The sequence below is a fragment of the Monodon monoceros genome, unplaced genomic scaffold (genome assembly GCF_005190385.1).
Source record: "Monodon monoceros isolate NGI ecotype Baffin Bay Population unplaced genomic scaffold, NGI_Narwhal_1 Super_Scaffold_1, whole genome shotgun sequence".
In the NCBI taxonomy this organism is placed as follows: Eukaryota; Metazoa; Chordata; class Mammalia; order Artiodactyla; family Monodontidae; genus Monodon; species Monodon monoceros.
This window is the reverse complement of record NW_021703765.1, coordinates 19,095,291-19,110,362: the sequence shown is the minus strand read 5'-3', so window position 1 is coordinate 19,110,362 and position 15,072 is coordinate 19,095,291. Positions and strand designations below refer to the sequence as shown.

The window sequence follows — 15,072 nt, the reverse complement described above, 5'->3', positions numbered from 1 at the left end:
AAGAACTGTTGAACAAAAGTATTTGTTACAACTCAGACCTTTCCCTCTTACCAGTAGCACAATAATCGAGAGCTATTCAGTCAAACAATGTAATTTAAAAATTATAGGTAGATATTAATTGAATGAAGAAACGTGCATTAAACAGGGACCCCTAAAAAGACAAAATGAAGACTAAAGGGTTTTATTTTGAGGATCAGTAAATAAATAGATGAGATAATTATTCTAGCCAATGGAATCCAAAATTATGAATTTCAATTTTCAAGGTTAAAGCACATAAATGTTTGACTTCCGGGACATCATCAGGGAATTTGATATTCTACTTAGTATTTTTAATTTATCAGCTAAGTAAATCTTGTCTTTTTAAATATAAACAAATTTTTGTCTCAGTGTTTGTATTTATTAAATTTGAGTATATAATCCTTTGCTTTCTTCAACTGGTTTATTGACTATAATTTAACTGTTTTTGTGAAAACACAAATTCAGCAGTATAAATGAAACTATTTATGGTTTCTATTAATAGTGTAAAGCACTATTATAACATGCAGAGGTGTAAGTAGCAAGCCCTTTTAGAGTTACTGTGGAGAAACAGAGTTGGTAGTTACATGTCTTAGCTAAAAATCGTCATTTGTGCCAGCAAGAGTCCTAAGAGGGTATTAAGGGACTACAAATGCTTTATGGTCCCCTAGGACCAATTTGAAAGCAAAAAGCCAATGTCAAATCAAAAATAACTTACATACAATAATAGTTGCAACTACGTGAATCATGAGGTCATGGAGTTATGGGGTCAGGAACTGTATTCAACTTTGAGATACTTTACAAATTTCCAGTGTTATCAAAAGGCTTTATTTGTGCTGTTTTTCAATCTATAAATATAGTTATCCCCAAACAACTGAGGAATGGCCATGTGTGGAGCTATATACTAAATTTTTTCTCTAACTTATTGGGTGGTTATTAATAATTGAATGAATTATTTAAGCAAACATTTCATTTTAATTTAATTCCTAACTTTAAAACAGAGAAGCTTGAAGGATAATATTTTTGTCTTTACAGTGAGAGTCTCAAGGAGGAAGAAGAGATTAGAAAACTTGCAATCACTTGCCATTAGTTGGAAAAAGCAGATTCCAAATTGTGATGACCAATGTTAAAATATCTTAGATCATTAAATGCAAGTTGGGCCGTGCATTTCTGATTGTTACAGATCCAGTTTTGTCACTGATGGGATGAGTCAAGGCTGAGGGTGCCCAGCAGTAGCCAAGGCATTTCTGTGATTTATTTATCTTACGTTAAATAGTAGGAGAGGGGGTTGCCAGTATGTTTACCTTTAGTTGTGACATAAGGTCATAATAACTGAAATGAGAGAGTCAAAGTCTGTCTTTCTAATTTTCATTGAAAAAAATATGCACATGTGTATCGTGATGCCTCAAGGAGTTTCCTTAATTTGCTATGAACCCTTTTATTTCAAATCACGTTTACTTTGAGAGTCCGATATACAGTTCCTTGAACCATTTTCACAAATCTATTTTTCCAACTCTTAATATTTCAGTTATGAAAAGTAAGATTTGATGAAATATAAAGGACAGAATGGACAAGAGACTCTTCTCTGCCCCACTCCCCTCCACTGGCTTTTTTTTGTTGTTGAAAACTTCCTAGCTAAGGATGTCAAGGTAGTGAACAGATTCATTTATTTATTGACTCATTCAACAAACATTCATTCTTTGGACACCTATACTGTTGTCAGACGTGAAATTTTTATGAACAGAACAAATTATTTTAAATCCCTGTTTCTAACACGTAAGATCAAAGAAGAATCATCACAAATGTCTTTTGGCTAACTATGGAGTGAATGTCAAGCTTTTTGATTTAGAATTCTTGTTCTGAAAGTAAGATTGCTTTTCCCAGGTTTGATATTTTATTGTCCCCGCTCCAGGGCATGCTGGCATAGAACTAGAGTTATAAGCCTAAAAGCATTCAATCATGTAATTAGAACACCACCATGGGAACCATTCAATGCTATTGCATCCAGACCCTGCATACTCCCACCCCTGTCATGAGTATCCGACCCCTTTGGCTTTTATAGGGGACTCTCACCAAGACATGAATTGGAGAAGACCTCACAAACAAAAAAGGGGTTTGAATGCCATATACCAAGAAGATGACTAATATTTACCACATTTTACAGGTGGAGAAATGCAAGAAAGTGAGAAGTTCTTATTAGCTGTTGTATCTTCATTCTGATCATGTGTTCTTTTACCAGTTCTTTTAAAACATCTTCTCTCCCGAGACTCATACTAAATATATGAGTATAAAAATAAATTATTTATAATTTATTTAAAATAAGTTGAATAGTTCTAATGAAATATATATTTTATATGAAGTACACAGAGATTTTCTTCCATTCCTTCAATCTACAGTAGTTAATAAAATATGTAGCTAAAAATTCCACAGCATGGGAACCTACTTAGTGGTTATGGCAGCGATGCATATTTCAGGAAGTAATATATGGCTATGGTACTTAAAATTTTCATGTTATTTTGGAGATAGGACATTTAAATATATCTTAGAAATATAATAAAAATTATTATGGATATATAAACTTTTACCATACTGATTACAAAAATAAATTAGATGATATTTCATGTAATTATAATGTAAGATTGTTTAATTTAAAGACAGTCTTACTATTTCTTAAAAATACAGTTTTAAAAAGTAATCAGTTAGGGCTTCCCGGGTGGCGCAGTGGTTGAGAGTCCGCCTGCTGATGCAGGGGACAGGGGTTCGTGCCCCGGTCCGGGAATATCCCGCATGCCGCGGAGCGGCTGGGCCCGTGAGCCATGGCTGTTGGGCCTGCGCATCCGGAGCCTGTGCTCCGCAACGGGAGAGGCCACAACAGTGAGAGGCCCGAGTACCGCAAAAAAAAAAAAAAAAAGTAATCAGTTAGCATGGGATTCTTGGCTATCACCAAATCTTCATTTGCTAATTGTTATTTTCGCAAATTATCTTTTACTATATATGATCAATCATAAGGAACATCATTTCCCAAATTCTACCTTAAAAAGATGTTTATCTTATATTGATATCATTATAGATCTCTTATAATGGAACATTCATGAAAAAACTTTAATTTGATCAAAAAAGTATTTTGAGAAAAAGACATATTTGCCTGAAATTACATCAATCAATGTTAGTTTGGATGTGTGGACAAATTACCTGATAATTTGTTAAAAGGCAGGCAAAAGAATTCAAGACAGATTTAATTACTCCTAAGTGTGTGGCATTACAATCTGAAGTGTTTGCAGTTAAAAAGTAGCAAAAGTTGTGAAGAAGAACACTTTCTTTTGATAACATATTTTGGGAAAGTGAAGGAATCACCATACAGTTGTTTACACTTATATGGTAGGCTCATATGACATTTTATTTTGTAGCTCACTATAAAGCTAGCATTAAGCATATATACGTATATACTTTACATGTGCTTGTAAAGGACTGTACTTATGTTCACACATGCAATTATATATGTAGATATATGACTATGTGTATGTATATATATTGTCATTACATTCTTTTCTACATATATAGAAAAGAAGGCTTAGTTTTTATGAATATGAATTTATTAATATGAATTAATCATTATTTATAATTAATACAATTATTAATTTTATTAATATGAATTTATTTCTCCTTAATTTGATAAATTGATTTAAGTTTATAATTGTAATTTTGTCCATAATTATAGCATTTTTTGTTTTTTGTCTATATGCAAGCATTACTCATGAAACCACTTGTTCCTTTCCCACAGAATGTTCCTTTAACATAAAAAGAGAGAATTAGATTAAGTTACATGATTTCCATATAAGGTTCCAGTGTATGTCCCTTTCACGTTTTAAGAAACTGAGTCAAAATGAAATTAGAAGTGGGGAAGTTAAGACCTCACCATAGAATAGATGCTGTACATACAATTATGTGAACAGGTCCACCTCGATGCCTAAAATAGGTCTTGATGTGCTACACATTTAAAGTAATTTGCCAGTAAAACTTCACTTAAGCATATATATTCCTTGACGTTATATCTTTAAAAGTAGTTAGGAAAACTAGCATGACCTGGGAGTCCAGGCTTGTGATTTTGAGCCATGCTGTGGGGTTTCCTCAAACTGGGGAGGGGTTGATTTTTGTTTGTGATTGGATGACATCATATGAACTGCAAATCAGCAGAGGGTGGAGGCAAACCCGTGTGTGACTACCTGGCAAAGCTTTCACTGCAATCCCAAGAATGGGGTGAGTTAGGAAACCTTTGATCTCATCAGCGTGGGGTTCAACTCAAAAGACAAGATGGAAATTTTTAAGAGTATTTTGAAGGATGAAAGGCAATATCTTACCCTAAAAGTTAAGTCAGTGGCTCATGTCACCTAGGACAAGAGAGAAGAAACCAAATATATTTGTTCTTTAAAGCTTTAACATGCTCATTTTCTCAGAGTACCTTATGTTTTTCCTTCATGTTCTCCACTTTATCCCCCCCGTGCCTGATATCCCTAAGTATCAGACACATGTTGCTTAATAAATGTTTGTTGAGTGAATAAATGACTGTGCAAACCTCTCAAATCTATCTTCAGTCTGCACCCTAAATTCACTTTCTCCATTGCTCATAGGTTATTATGCAAAAAATATGCAAATACTTTAATAATAAATTGTAGTGTTTTCTCTATTGAACACATATCTTCTGTTTTCCTATGTATATATATATATATTTTTTTTTTTTTTTTTTTTTTGCGGTACGCGGGCCTCTCACCGCTGTGGCCTCTCCTGTTGCGGAGCGCAGGCTCAGTGGCCATGGCTCACGGGCCCAGCCGCTCCGCGGCATGTGGGATCTTCCCGGACGGGGTCACAAACCCGTGTCCCCTGCATCGGCAGGCGGACTCTCAACCACTGTGCCACCAGGGAAGCGCCCTATGTATATTTTAAAACTAAGATTATTTTTATTTTTATTAAGGTAAAAAAATCTCATAGTGTTCAAAAAAAGGGTGTTCAAATTCTTAAAAACTAGCACAGATTTCCTCTTAAGTCCCAGTTTCAATCCCCACAGGAAAACACTTGACTCTTTTATTGGATTTTTATTGTAATACTTACATGTGTATTTCTAAATGGTTTGCTTATCCTATTTCTTTATTTAGCAATTTCATACATTGTTTATTAACTATGTTCTAATAGTTGAGAATTTAGTTGTCTTGCACATACATGCACCGTCTTTCCCTATGCCCACCCTCCATATGCAGCTATATTGTAGTTTATGGTTACTCTCTTGTCAGTGTTACCATTATTCTGATTATATTCACATTTGAATGGAGTGCTATATTATTATTGTTTCTTTTCTCATAACCTTTTGTTTTTCCTGAAGTTATTAATATCATTTTTTCAATTTGTTTAGTATACTTTGTACCTACTGTAAATTATTCACAAATGCTCCCAAATGATCTTTCAAACTGAAACAATCTGAATAGTCTAACTGCGGGACTTCTCTGGTTGTCCAGTGGTTAAGACTCCATGCTTCCACTGCAGGGGGCATGGTTTCATCCATGGTCTGGGAACTAAGATCCTACATGCCGCGCAGCACAGCCAAAAAGAAAAAAAAGAATAGTCTGACTGCGTTAACAAACAACTCCTAAAAATCTCAGTGGCTTATCTCAGTGTAAGTTTATTTCTTGCTCGTATCACAGCCCGATGTGTGGCAGTTAGGGTTTCTATGCCACACAATCATTCAGAGCCACAAATACCTTTCATCTCAGAACTTTAGTGTCTTCTAATGCCTCAGAGCTCTTCACTTAGTCTTTGTGTCTGGATACTAACAAGGAAAGAAGGAAAGCATGGAGGATGCCATCGGTCATTTTATGGGAATGGCCTGGAAGTGGTGTATGTCACTGCTGTGCCCATACCATTGGTTGGAACTCAGTTACATGTCTGCTTACTGGCAAAGGGCTAAGGACTGAAATCCAGTGGGGTGCACAGGAAAAAGAGAACCTGGAATCGGATGAGCACTTACAGTCTCCACTACATGGACGTTATCAAAAATTTTTCAGGGCTTCCCTGGTGGCGCAGTGGTTGAGAGTCCACCTGCCGATGCAGGGGACAGGGGTTCGTGCCCCGGTCCGGGAAGATCCCACATGCCGCGGAGCGGCGGGTCCCGTGAGCCATGGCCGCTGAGCCTGCGCATCCGGAGCCTGTGCTCCGCAACGGGAGAGACCACAACAGTGAGAGGCCCGCGTACCAAAAAAAAAAAAAAAAAATTTTTTTCAAATGTACATGTACATTAAGTAATTATTTTCTTTTTCTTTTTTTTTTCCTGGAGACTTTCCCTCTGCGATCCAGACTTCTGCTTGTCTCTAGTGCTGTTGTTCTGGAGAATTCACTTCACTGTCTCCTGTGTTGGACCTTCATTTCCTGGGTCCCATCTCTCCCTCTTTCTTGATTTATAAGCTTGTTGGGGGGACTTTTCCTTAGAAACAGTAAAGGAAATACATTTTTGAATCCTTATATGTCTAAAAATATCTTTAATCACACTTGGCTGACATTTTGTATGGGTACACGATCCTCATTTCAAAACAATTTCATTTATAAATTGTGAAGGCATTTAAAGAATCTTCTGGATGCATTATTGCTCTTTTTTTTGGTTTATTTTTTATTTATTTTTATTTTTGCCACTGTCACTTTTTTTTTAATTATTGGAGTATAGTTGCTTTACAATATTGCGTTAGTTTATACTGTACAGCAAAGTGAATCAGCTATACATATACATATATCCCCTCTTTTTTGGATTTCATTTTCATTTAGAGCATTGAGTAGAGTTCCCTGTGCTATACAGTAGGTTCTCATTAGTTATCTATTTTATACATAGTATCAAGATATGCAATGAAATTTTTATTCTTTTCCTTTGTATGTGATCGGCTTTATGTTTCTGGAAGATGTTTTTTGCTCTTCTCTTTATTCCTGGGCTTCTATTATTTCAGAATGATATGTCTTGGTGTGTTTAATTACTTAATTAAAAAATTTATTTTCCTGAACATTTCATCTTATAACCCATCTTTCAAATTTGTAAAATTTTGAGTATTTTCAATTTCAACAGGTTTTTTTTTTTTTTACTGTCTTGAAGGTACATTTCTTTTTAATTCATTTTCTATAGGAGCAGAGTAAAAATGCATGTGTTCAGTTCCTCTTGCTAAACGACAATTTACTCTAGTTTACTTTCTCCAGAAAATAAACCTCCAGTCTCCTGGAGGCTGGGGTGAGCAGATGGAGGGACTTATGGTTGGTTGATTGCACGACAGTGCGGAAGGGAACATTGGGTCCAAGCATTCTGAATACAGACGTCTAACCAAGCCCCTGTGTTCACCCCACCAGCTGGCCTCCTTCTCTGGTGGTATTTCCGCCTCCTAGGCATGAGCCTCCCAGGTTACACAGGGAGTTAATGCTTCTCATCCATCAGCCCTCCTACAGGCATGCAGTGTCCAACTCATCCTCTTCCAGATCAGTTACCCAGCCTCCATCTGACTTAGGTTTTTCCAAATCATCCAATGCAGTTTATTTTGTCTCTTGATTTCTCTTCTCCCTTTTATTTGTCTTTATGGTTTCATAACATATAAAAATGTATTTATTCTTGTGTCAGAGGAGTTTGGGGAAGGAAAAATGAAACACATGTGATCAATTTACCATTTTTAACTAGAAGTCACCCATGTACATTTATATATCCGTTTACCTCAGTGCTGTGTTTATTCAGTGATAAAACTATTGACAGAAATTACGTCTATCAAATTTGTGCTATGTAAACTCCAGGTGCAGAAAGACATTTATTTTTTATTACAACACAGGATGCTGTCACCTTGTTTTCATGGTTTTCCAGGGTCTTTTATTCTGCTCTATCTCTGGTCACAGTGGCCTTCATGAAGTGGCCAAGAATCATTCTGCTCATATTCTCCCACTGCCGTCTCATCTTTGGAACCCTCTGCCCACAGGGAAGGAAAAGTTCCACCCTCTCCAGTAGCTGAATAACATCACAATGTAACACTAGTACCTCTGAGCCTCGGAACCAGAAACACAGGATTTCTGTGGCAGGTGACTCCAGGAGAGTTGTCCCTGCAAGAGTTAACCTTACGAGGCAGCTGACACACTTACTTATCCGGGGAAGGGAAGGGTGACAAAGAGAGCAGACGATAAACGTGTGTGTTAGACTTTCTCCCGACAGGAACTTTGTCCATAAACAGAAGGGAGGCAGCACGGTGTCCTGACCACTGTGAGCTCTGTCTTCCAGATCAGCAGACCTGAGTTCTACATTCATGGACTTTTGTGATTCTCGGCACATTGCTGGGACTTCCTCAACCTCAGTTTCTTCATTCTTAAAAATGGGGACAATAAAAAATAATAGAGGCCTTGCCCCTTTCAAAGCAATATTGTGAAAATCAAATGAGATGATCTATGGACAATGGCATTATAAAAGCTGTGGAGTATGGGAAATAATATCTATTAGGATTAATGTAAGTGAACACATAAACTAGGTGAAGAATACACATTACCATTTTATATCATGTCCAGAGAATCGTTTTAAATTAATGTGCTATAAAAAGAGGAATAAAGTCAAAGTTGTTTATGTATTTCTTTTATCTCTCTCAGGCCCCATAGATACACACAGCAATAAAAATATTGCTGATGGTGCAAAATAGATTTACTATAAATATATATTCCCAGCATATGTATTTTGAAAATCTACAACCCAAACCTCCAGTAATTTTTCACAGTAGATCAGAATAATTTTTATGAATCGGACCTTACTTTGGAGGAATGGAGTAGATACGTGCTACCAAAATAATAGGTATAGCCAACATATATACTTTACTGTGCCAGGTGCTGTTCTGTGCACTTTGCTGATATGAACTCATTTACTCACAATAACCCTATGAAGAAAGACATTTTATTATCCCCATTTTCAAGATAAGAACATTGAGGCACAGAAAATAGAACTTCTCCCATATTTTCCTAGTAGAATAGACAGATTCCTGTGAAACCAAGTGTTTTCTCCAACACTCCTCTTCTCCACTGCTTTGCTATTGTTTGTTTATTTGCATGTGGTTTGGGCTTTAGGTTCTTTCTTTTCACATGCCTCCCACAGCACTTCTCCAGGAGATGTTCCATAGCTGATGTCAGTGCCTCTCAGATTGTCTCTAAGGCACCTTGTCAGAACTGGGTCAAACAATTAACATTTTAGCAGTCACCTCATCGTTTACCAACATGAATGCAAGCAACATATTTGGAACTTCTTGATTTTCTTCACAGTGGAAGAACTCAATTGCTATTATATGTCTTCAGCCTTGGATTCTTACTGTTACCGTCAGTCTGTACATCAGGGATGTCAGAGTCTGTCTGAAATGTGACCTCAAGAGAGCCAGCCAGGATCTTGGTTGTGGACAGATGAATCCGAAGTGTCTAGAACAGGGTCGGCCACATAGTAGGCACTTAACAAAGATTTGTTCAGTGAATGTATGTGCTCCCGGTTTCTTCTGATGTCATAGACATGACACCTATTTACTAACCTACGTTATCTCTGAAATGACTTTAGGAGGCAAAGATTAGGGCAGTGCATACTGATTAATGTATTCATATTAACAGATCCAAACTTTTAAAACACGGATTTCCTTCTAAGCCCTTTTATTTCCGGAAGTCTTTGTTTGCTCTCCACTAGCAGTTCCTTGCTTTCTCTCTAGCTAATGAGACATCTCCCCGGAGGAGAGAAATGCAGTGCGTTGGAAGCAGTTCTCCCAGTGCCCAGGGCTCTATGAAAAAGAGAAATCAAAGAAAACACGCAAAAATAAAGGACTAAAAATGAGCTGCCTGCTAGGGCTTGGAGCCCTGCAGTGAAGAGAAGTGAACCAGAAGCCGAGCGCCTTTGAGTCGCCACCAAGATTAGCCTGAGGTGCGCTCCGCACGTCCTCGTTAGGACTGGGAGACACGCCTTCTTCTCACACAAACCTTCCGGATACCCGGTCTCCGCGGACTCAGGGGTGGTGCTACAAGTCCGGCCACTTGCAGTCCTGACTGGCAGGGGCTGGGAACCGGCCGGCGTTGCACCGATCCAGCGCCACAGGTTGGAAAAATAGGAGCTGTCCCCAGGACTGTCGCCCCGGAAGGCAGATCGTTGCTGGAGTCGGACCCCAGGAGTCCAAAGGCTTGGGAAGGGGGCAGGAAACCTCTGAAACCTGACACCTCTTGCCGCCGACGAAACTTCGCAGGCTGGTGAGTTGGGGGAAGCCGGGCTGTTATTGCTGGAATGTGTTCCCACCAATTCGGGGTTTGCTGGGCGGCTCGCCTGCGAAAAGGAAGTGAGACATGGATGAGGGGCTGCAGGCTCGCGGCGAGGGAGCCGGGTCTGGAGCCTGGTTTTGGGTGTGAGCGCAGTAGGGGGGCGGCTTCCACCGAGATCCAGGTGCAGACGTGATGGGTACGCGAACGTCATCCAAAAACTAGCTGGTTGTCTTTCTTTACTTTGGCTTTTGCCTATCAAACAGCTGGTTCGGATTACAGAAGAACCTAGCACAGCAATGTCAATTTCCTTCCATCTGTATCTCAAAAAAAACCCCAAACAAACAAAAAACCAGAAACAATTCATCATCATAATGTGTTTAGAGTTTCGTTTAAGGAGAAGTCATTTCGTGAGGCAAGCCAGGTAAGCGATAGGACATTTCTATGTCCGTCCGTAGGTGAAATAGCCTCAGAGAACTCAAGAGTAATGTCTGCCAATTTTTTTTTTTTCCCCTGTGTTCCTTCTGAATTGTGATCCGGGTGTTGCAGTCCTAGAGGGTGTGTACATGTGTGTTTGTTCAACTGGTCACAATAAATTAGCTTCCAAGAGTTTTCCACTCAATACGTTATCTCATTATCTGAAAACTATTAAAGCAGGTGAAATGTCCCTAAACAAAAGCTAGAGGCTGTGTTCCTAGGAAAAGGCTGAGTTTGGTTAAAGTCATCACGCTTGTAATATGGATACTGCTTTTTATTTCAAGACCTAAAATGAAGAGTATATAAGATTCATGTTGTGTATATGGCACATTATTAAATTAAGCCCAAGTTAATAACATGTAGTTTCAGAGCTCTTAGCAACAAAATTATTATTGAACGTAATAATAGCTATGAATTTTGATTTAGTCTGTTTCAAAGAAAAATGTGTACTGTTCTTAAAATTGAGTTACATTCACGGTAATATTATAAATATATATTTTTTTATATGCATGGGTATAGAGTTTTAAATCTGGAAAGTTAACAGAAAAGTTAACTTCAGCATTATAGCCTCAGGAATTTAAGTTTATTGAATTTTTAAGCTACTATAAAGTCCAAATTGTAGTATGAAGTGAGAGCCATACTTGCCTTGTGCTGTTCCCCCTAAATACTTATTTTTCACAGTTTCCTATCATAATCCTCTACCCAGAGGGAATCAGTCCTTCTTGAAGGCAAGAAGGGATTCTCAGGAATGACCAAAACAAGGTAATCTTGGCAGATAGTTTAATATTAATGAGCCTTTTCTGCTTAAGAACCGACAATGGCCTCCCATAAAATGTTACCATCTTTGCTTTAGAAAGGAGAACAAAACATTGCAGATGAAACTGGATTAGCCTGTTCTCAAAGATGCCAAGAAGGAATAAAGGGAATCTCAAATGTAAGCAAACCGCAACTCTCTCCTAGGCCGTTTCTGGAACAGGAATCTTTGACGACCTTACAGGAAAGGTAACCCTAATATAATTGATTTGCTCAGCTCCTTGGTGCACCATCTTATACTAAAATTATCTACTGGTTTCTGAATTGCTTTTCGTTTATTTAGCTGTACTTCTGGGAAGGTGGAAGTCATCCAAAGCCCCAGGTGGTTCAGAACAGAAATCTGCTCTTTTCCCACCCTCAGCCTGGGACATTTCTGGTTAGTTTTTCAGGTCTTTCAGGTCAGGAGAGCATGAAACATAGACCAACTATTCCCATAAAGCTCAGCTCACGATTAATCCAGTTGCCTGAGTTGATTCATAGAGGTAGGTTAACCAACAGTTCAGCTCTTAAGCAAGTTTCTGCAGTGTTGAGAGACAGGAAAACAATTACAGTAAAAACAGACAGGACAAACCAGGGGTTTCCCATGAAGGGTATGCCACTTTCTGGAGCTGGTGGCTAAAAGGGAGCGATTTTTCACTCATTATTAGATGTAGTATGGAGCTGACATTTGTTATATAGTAGTAGGAAGTAGCATCATCACAAAGCATAATAAAAACCTATTGTAAACCCCATAAATGGAGTTCAGAGTATTACTTAATTTGTTTCACACCCTTTGCATTATTCATATCTTTAAATATTAACCTTCTCTTATAGGCCCTCCTTAAATGAAGGAAACTTGTCTGGATTATCAGTAATGAGAATGAAATGCTGTTTAACACATAGCCAAAAAATCTTCAGTAAGTTGTATTTTCTAACTAGACAACCGCTGAATGCAGTGAGAAAAAGAACTTAAGTTTCTTGTTCATTTATTCAACAAATATTTATTAATAGTGTCAAGCCCTATTCTGGGCTGTGTGTGGACAGAGGTAGACCAAATGGACCAAAATGCCAGACCCCAGAGAGCTTGCCTTTTACTTTAGAGAATAAACGAGATGAGCAAGTTGGATCCATGCTACATCAGAGATAAGAGCTAAGGAGAGAATATAAAGCAGAGGAAGCACACAGAAAGTGGCAGTGGCATGGCCCAGGCAGTGTTGAAATTTTAGATCAAGTGCCCAGGGAAAGTCTCACTGAGAAAGTGACATTTGAAGGTTGCTCTGAAGGAAACCAGGCAGTGTACCTTGTGGTTACGGGGAGGAAGAGCTGTCTAGACTGAAGGAACGACAAGCAGAGGTTTGCCTGGCATCTTTCAGGAGCAGCAAAGAAGCCTGTCTGTATGTCTGGGGGTGGGGCGATAATGGGGCAGGTCACAGAAGGCTTTTGAAAGTAAACATGTTGGCTTTTGATTTCTATTCGGAGTAGAAGAAGAAGACTAGCATTTAGATATTGTCTATTGAAAAGAAGAGCTTAGAGAGTAGAAAGCAGGGGCTGGAGAGGGGCACAAGGTGAGGCTGGAGAGAAGTGGGAAGCCATTGCAAAGGCTCGATAGGATGTGAGAAAACTAAGTCCACTCCATGACTTATTCATTGTAGAGATGGTTTGTACCAAGAACAGGAACTAAGTCACCTTCAACCCCTCTTCCAAAACTGTGATCCTACAAACACAAGAAAGGACACAATTTGTTTGGTATGTGATAGATATTCTAGATCACAAATTAAGAGATAATAGTGAAAGTTGAGTTAATACAGTTGTAAAAAATAATATCAAAGTAAGTTGTAGCTGTGATACAAACCAAATGCCTAATATCCAGAAATGCAGGAACAACATTTTTTTAGTAGGTAAAAAGGACATCAAGACTCACTCACATAATCTGGGAGAAATTTTAGAGAAGGCAGATATAGATATCATAAATTGGTGGGATTTAAATCAAACCTTTAAGAAGCCCATCATTAATCAAATTCTACTAGTGCTGAATAGTTTAGCTATGGGTATGGCATTCAGCCTCCTTAAGGCATAATTTTCTCCTGTGTAAAATAAAAGCAATAGATTGATCATTTTAATATCCCTGTTGTCTAGCTCTAGGCCTAGGTAACCTACAAATCTTACTTCATGTTTAGTTCCTTACCTTCCTTTTTTTCCTTGTTTCTTTCCTCTCTTTCATTTATGTACCTATTACCCATTTAGTTAGTTAGATATTCATAGTTATAGATGTTTTTATGTGTGTGAGTATCAATATTCATAGATAATAGAGGTATATATGTGTAAGTATATACACACACATACACAGAGAGAGAAAGAAAAAAGAGAAATACATAAACTCTATAAAAGAGGAAAATTTTCATTTTAAGAGGCTTAGGAAAAAAATACAAGATTTTATTTTAGTTTTCTTTCTGTAGCCCATAAATTTATTTTCAATTATAGTGAACTTGGGGTCAACCCGATCTGTTTTCTTGTTGCTCTCTTCTTAACTTTCTCAGAAAAAGGAAACTGTGTGTTAAGTCTGACCTGAGGGATACACCAGAACAAAAATAATTAGAAAAAGCAAAATGGGTTTGTATGATATTTGTCCAATCTAACTTAGGCAAGGTCCTCAGAGCCTGAGAAGTTCTTTAAAAGAGTTACTCAGTTCTCATGGACTGTTATTCAAAATATACTGTTTTCATAAACAAAATGTACAGTTGATAAGTGTTTCTGGATATGTCAAAATGGTAAAAAATATAGAACGAAAGTAGATTTTTCAAAGAGGGAACAAAAAATGAAGCATCTCTTAGTGCTTAAAAAAAGTAGAAACCTTTTCCAAGATCAAGAGCTGCCTTATATTGACCCAAGGCACCTTCTTGGACTGACTTAGGCTTCCGATTTTCTGAAATTTTCTTCCAAATGCTGGGAAGTACAGGAGCAATGCACCTTATTTGCTAATTTCTTAATTTCTTGTGTGAACTAAAGATGAATACCACAAGTAAATACGTGGAAACTATTACTCCCAGTGTCTGCCCCTATCCCTCCCCGATTCAACCTTTGATCCTAATCATTCCAAGGTTGGCAATGCCAGTTATCAAAGACTGCTTCTCAGGGTTTGGAAGTGAAAGCTTCTATTAGAAACAATATAGAAAACAAACACTGCAAAACATATCTTAGGAAAAAGTCACTTTAGTGAAAATATCCTTGTATTTATAACTGAGGGGTAAAAACATACTGAAACAGGTTTAAATGAATAGGACATGATATGACAAAGACCTATTCTTTAATCTTAAGTTAGAAATGGGATGCTAAGAAGATGTGGTATATAATATAAAATATATATATTATAAATGTATATATATATATATACACACACACACACACATACAATGGAATGCTACTCAGCCATAAAAAAGAATGAAATTTTGCCATTTGCAGCAACATGGATGGACTTGGAGGGCATTACGCTAAGTCATGAACTAAGTCAGCTGAACTAAGTCAGAAAAA

The 15,072-nt window shown here is 37.7% G+C and overlaps 1 protein-coding gene across 1 annotated transcript in view; it reads left to right on the top strand.

Moving 5' to 3' along the window:
• The first annotated feature begins 10,217 nt into the window (after nucleotides 1-10,217).
• RAB27B (RAB27B, member RAS oncogene family) overlaps nucleotides 10,218-15,072 on the top strand; it is a 60,703-nt gene continuing 55,848 nt past the window's right edge. The window contains exon 1 of the mRNA XM_029234198.1: nucleotides 10,218-10,269. The gene's annotated coding sequence lies outside the window, so the exon portion shown is untranslated. The remainder of the gene's footprint in view (nucleotides 10,270-15,072) is intronic.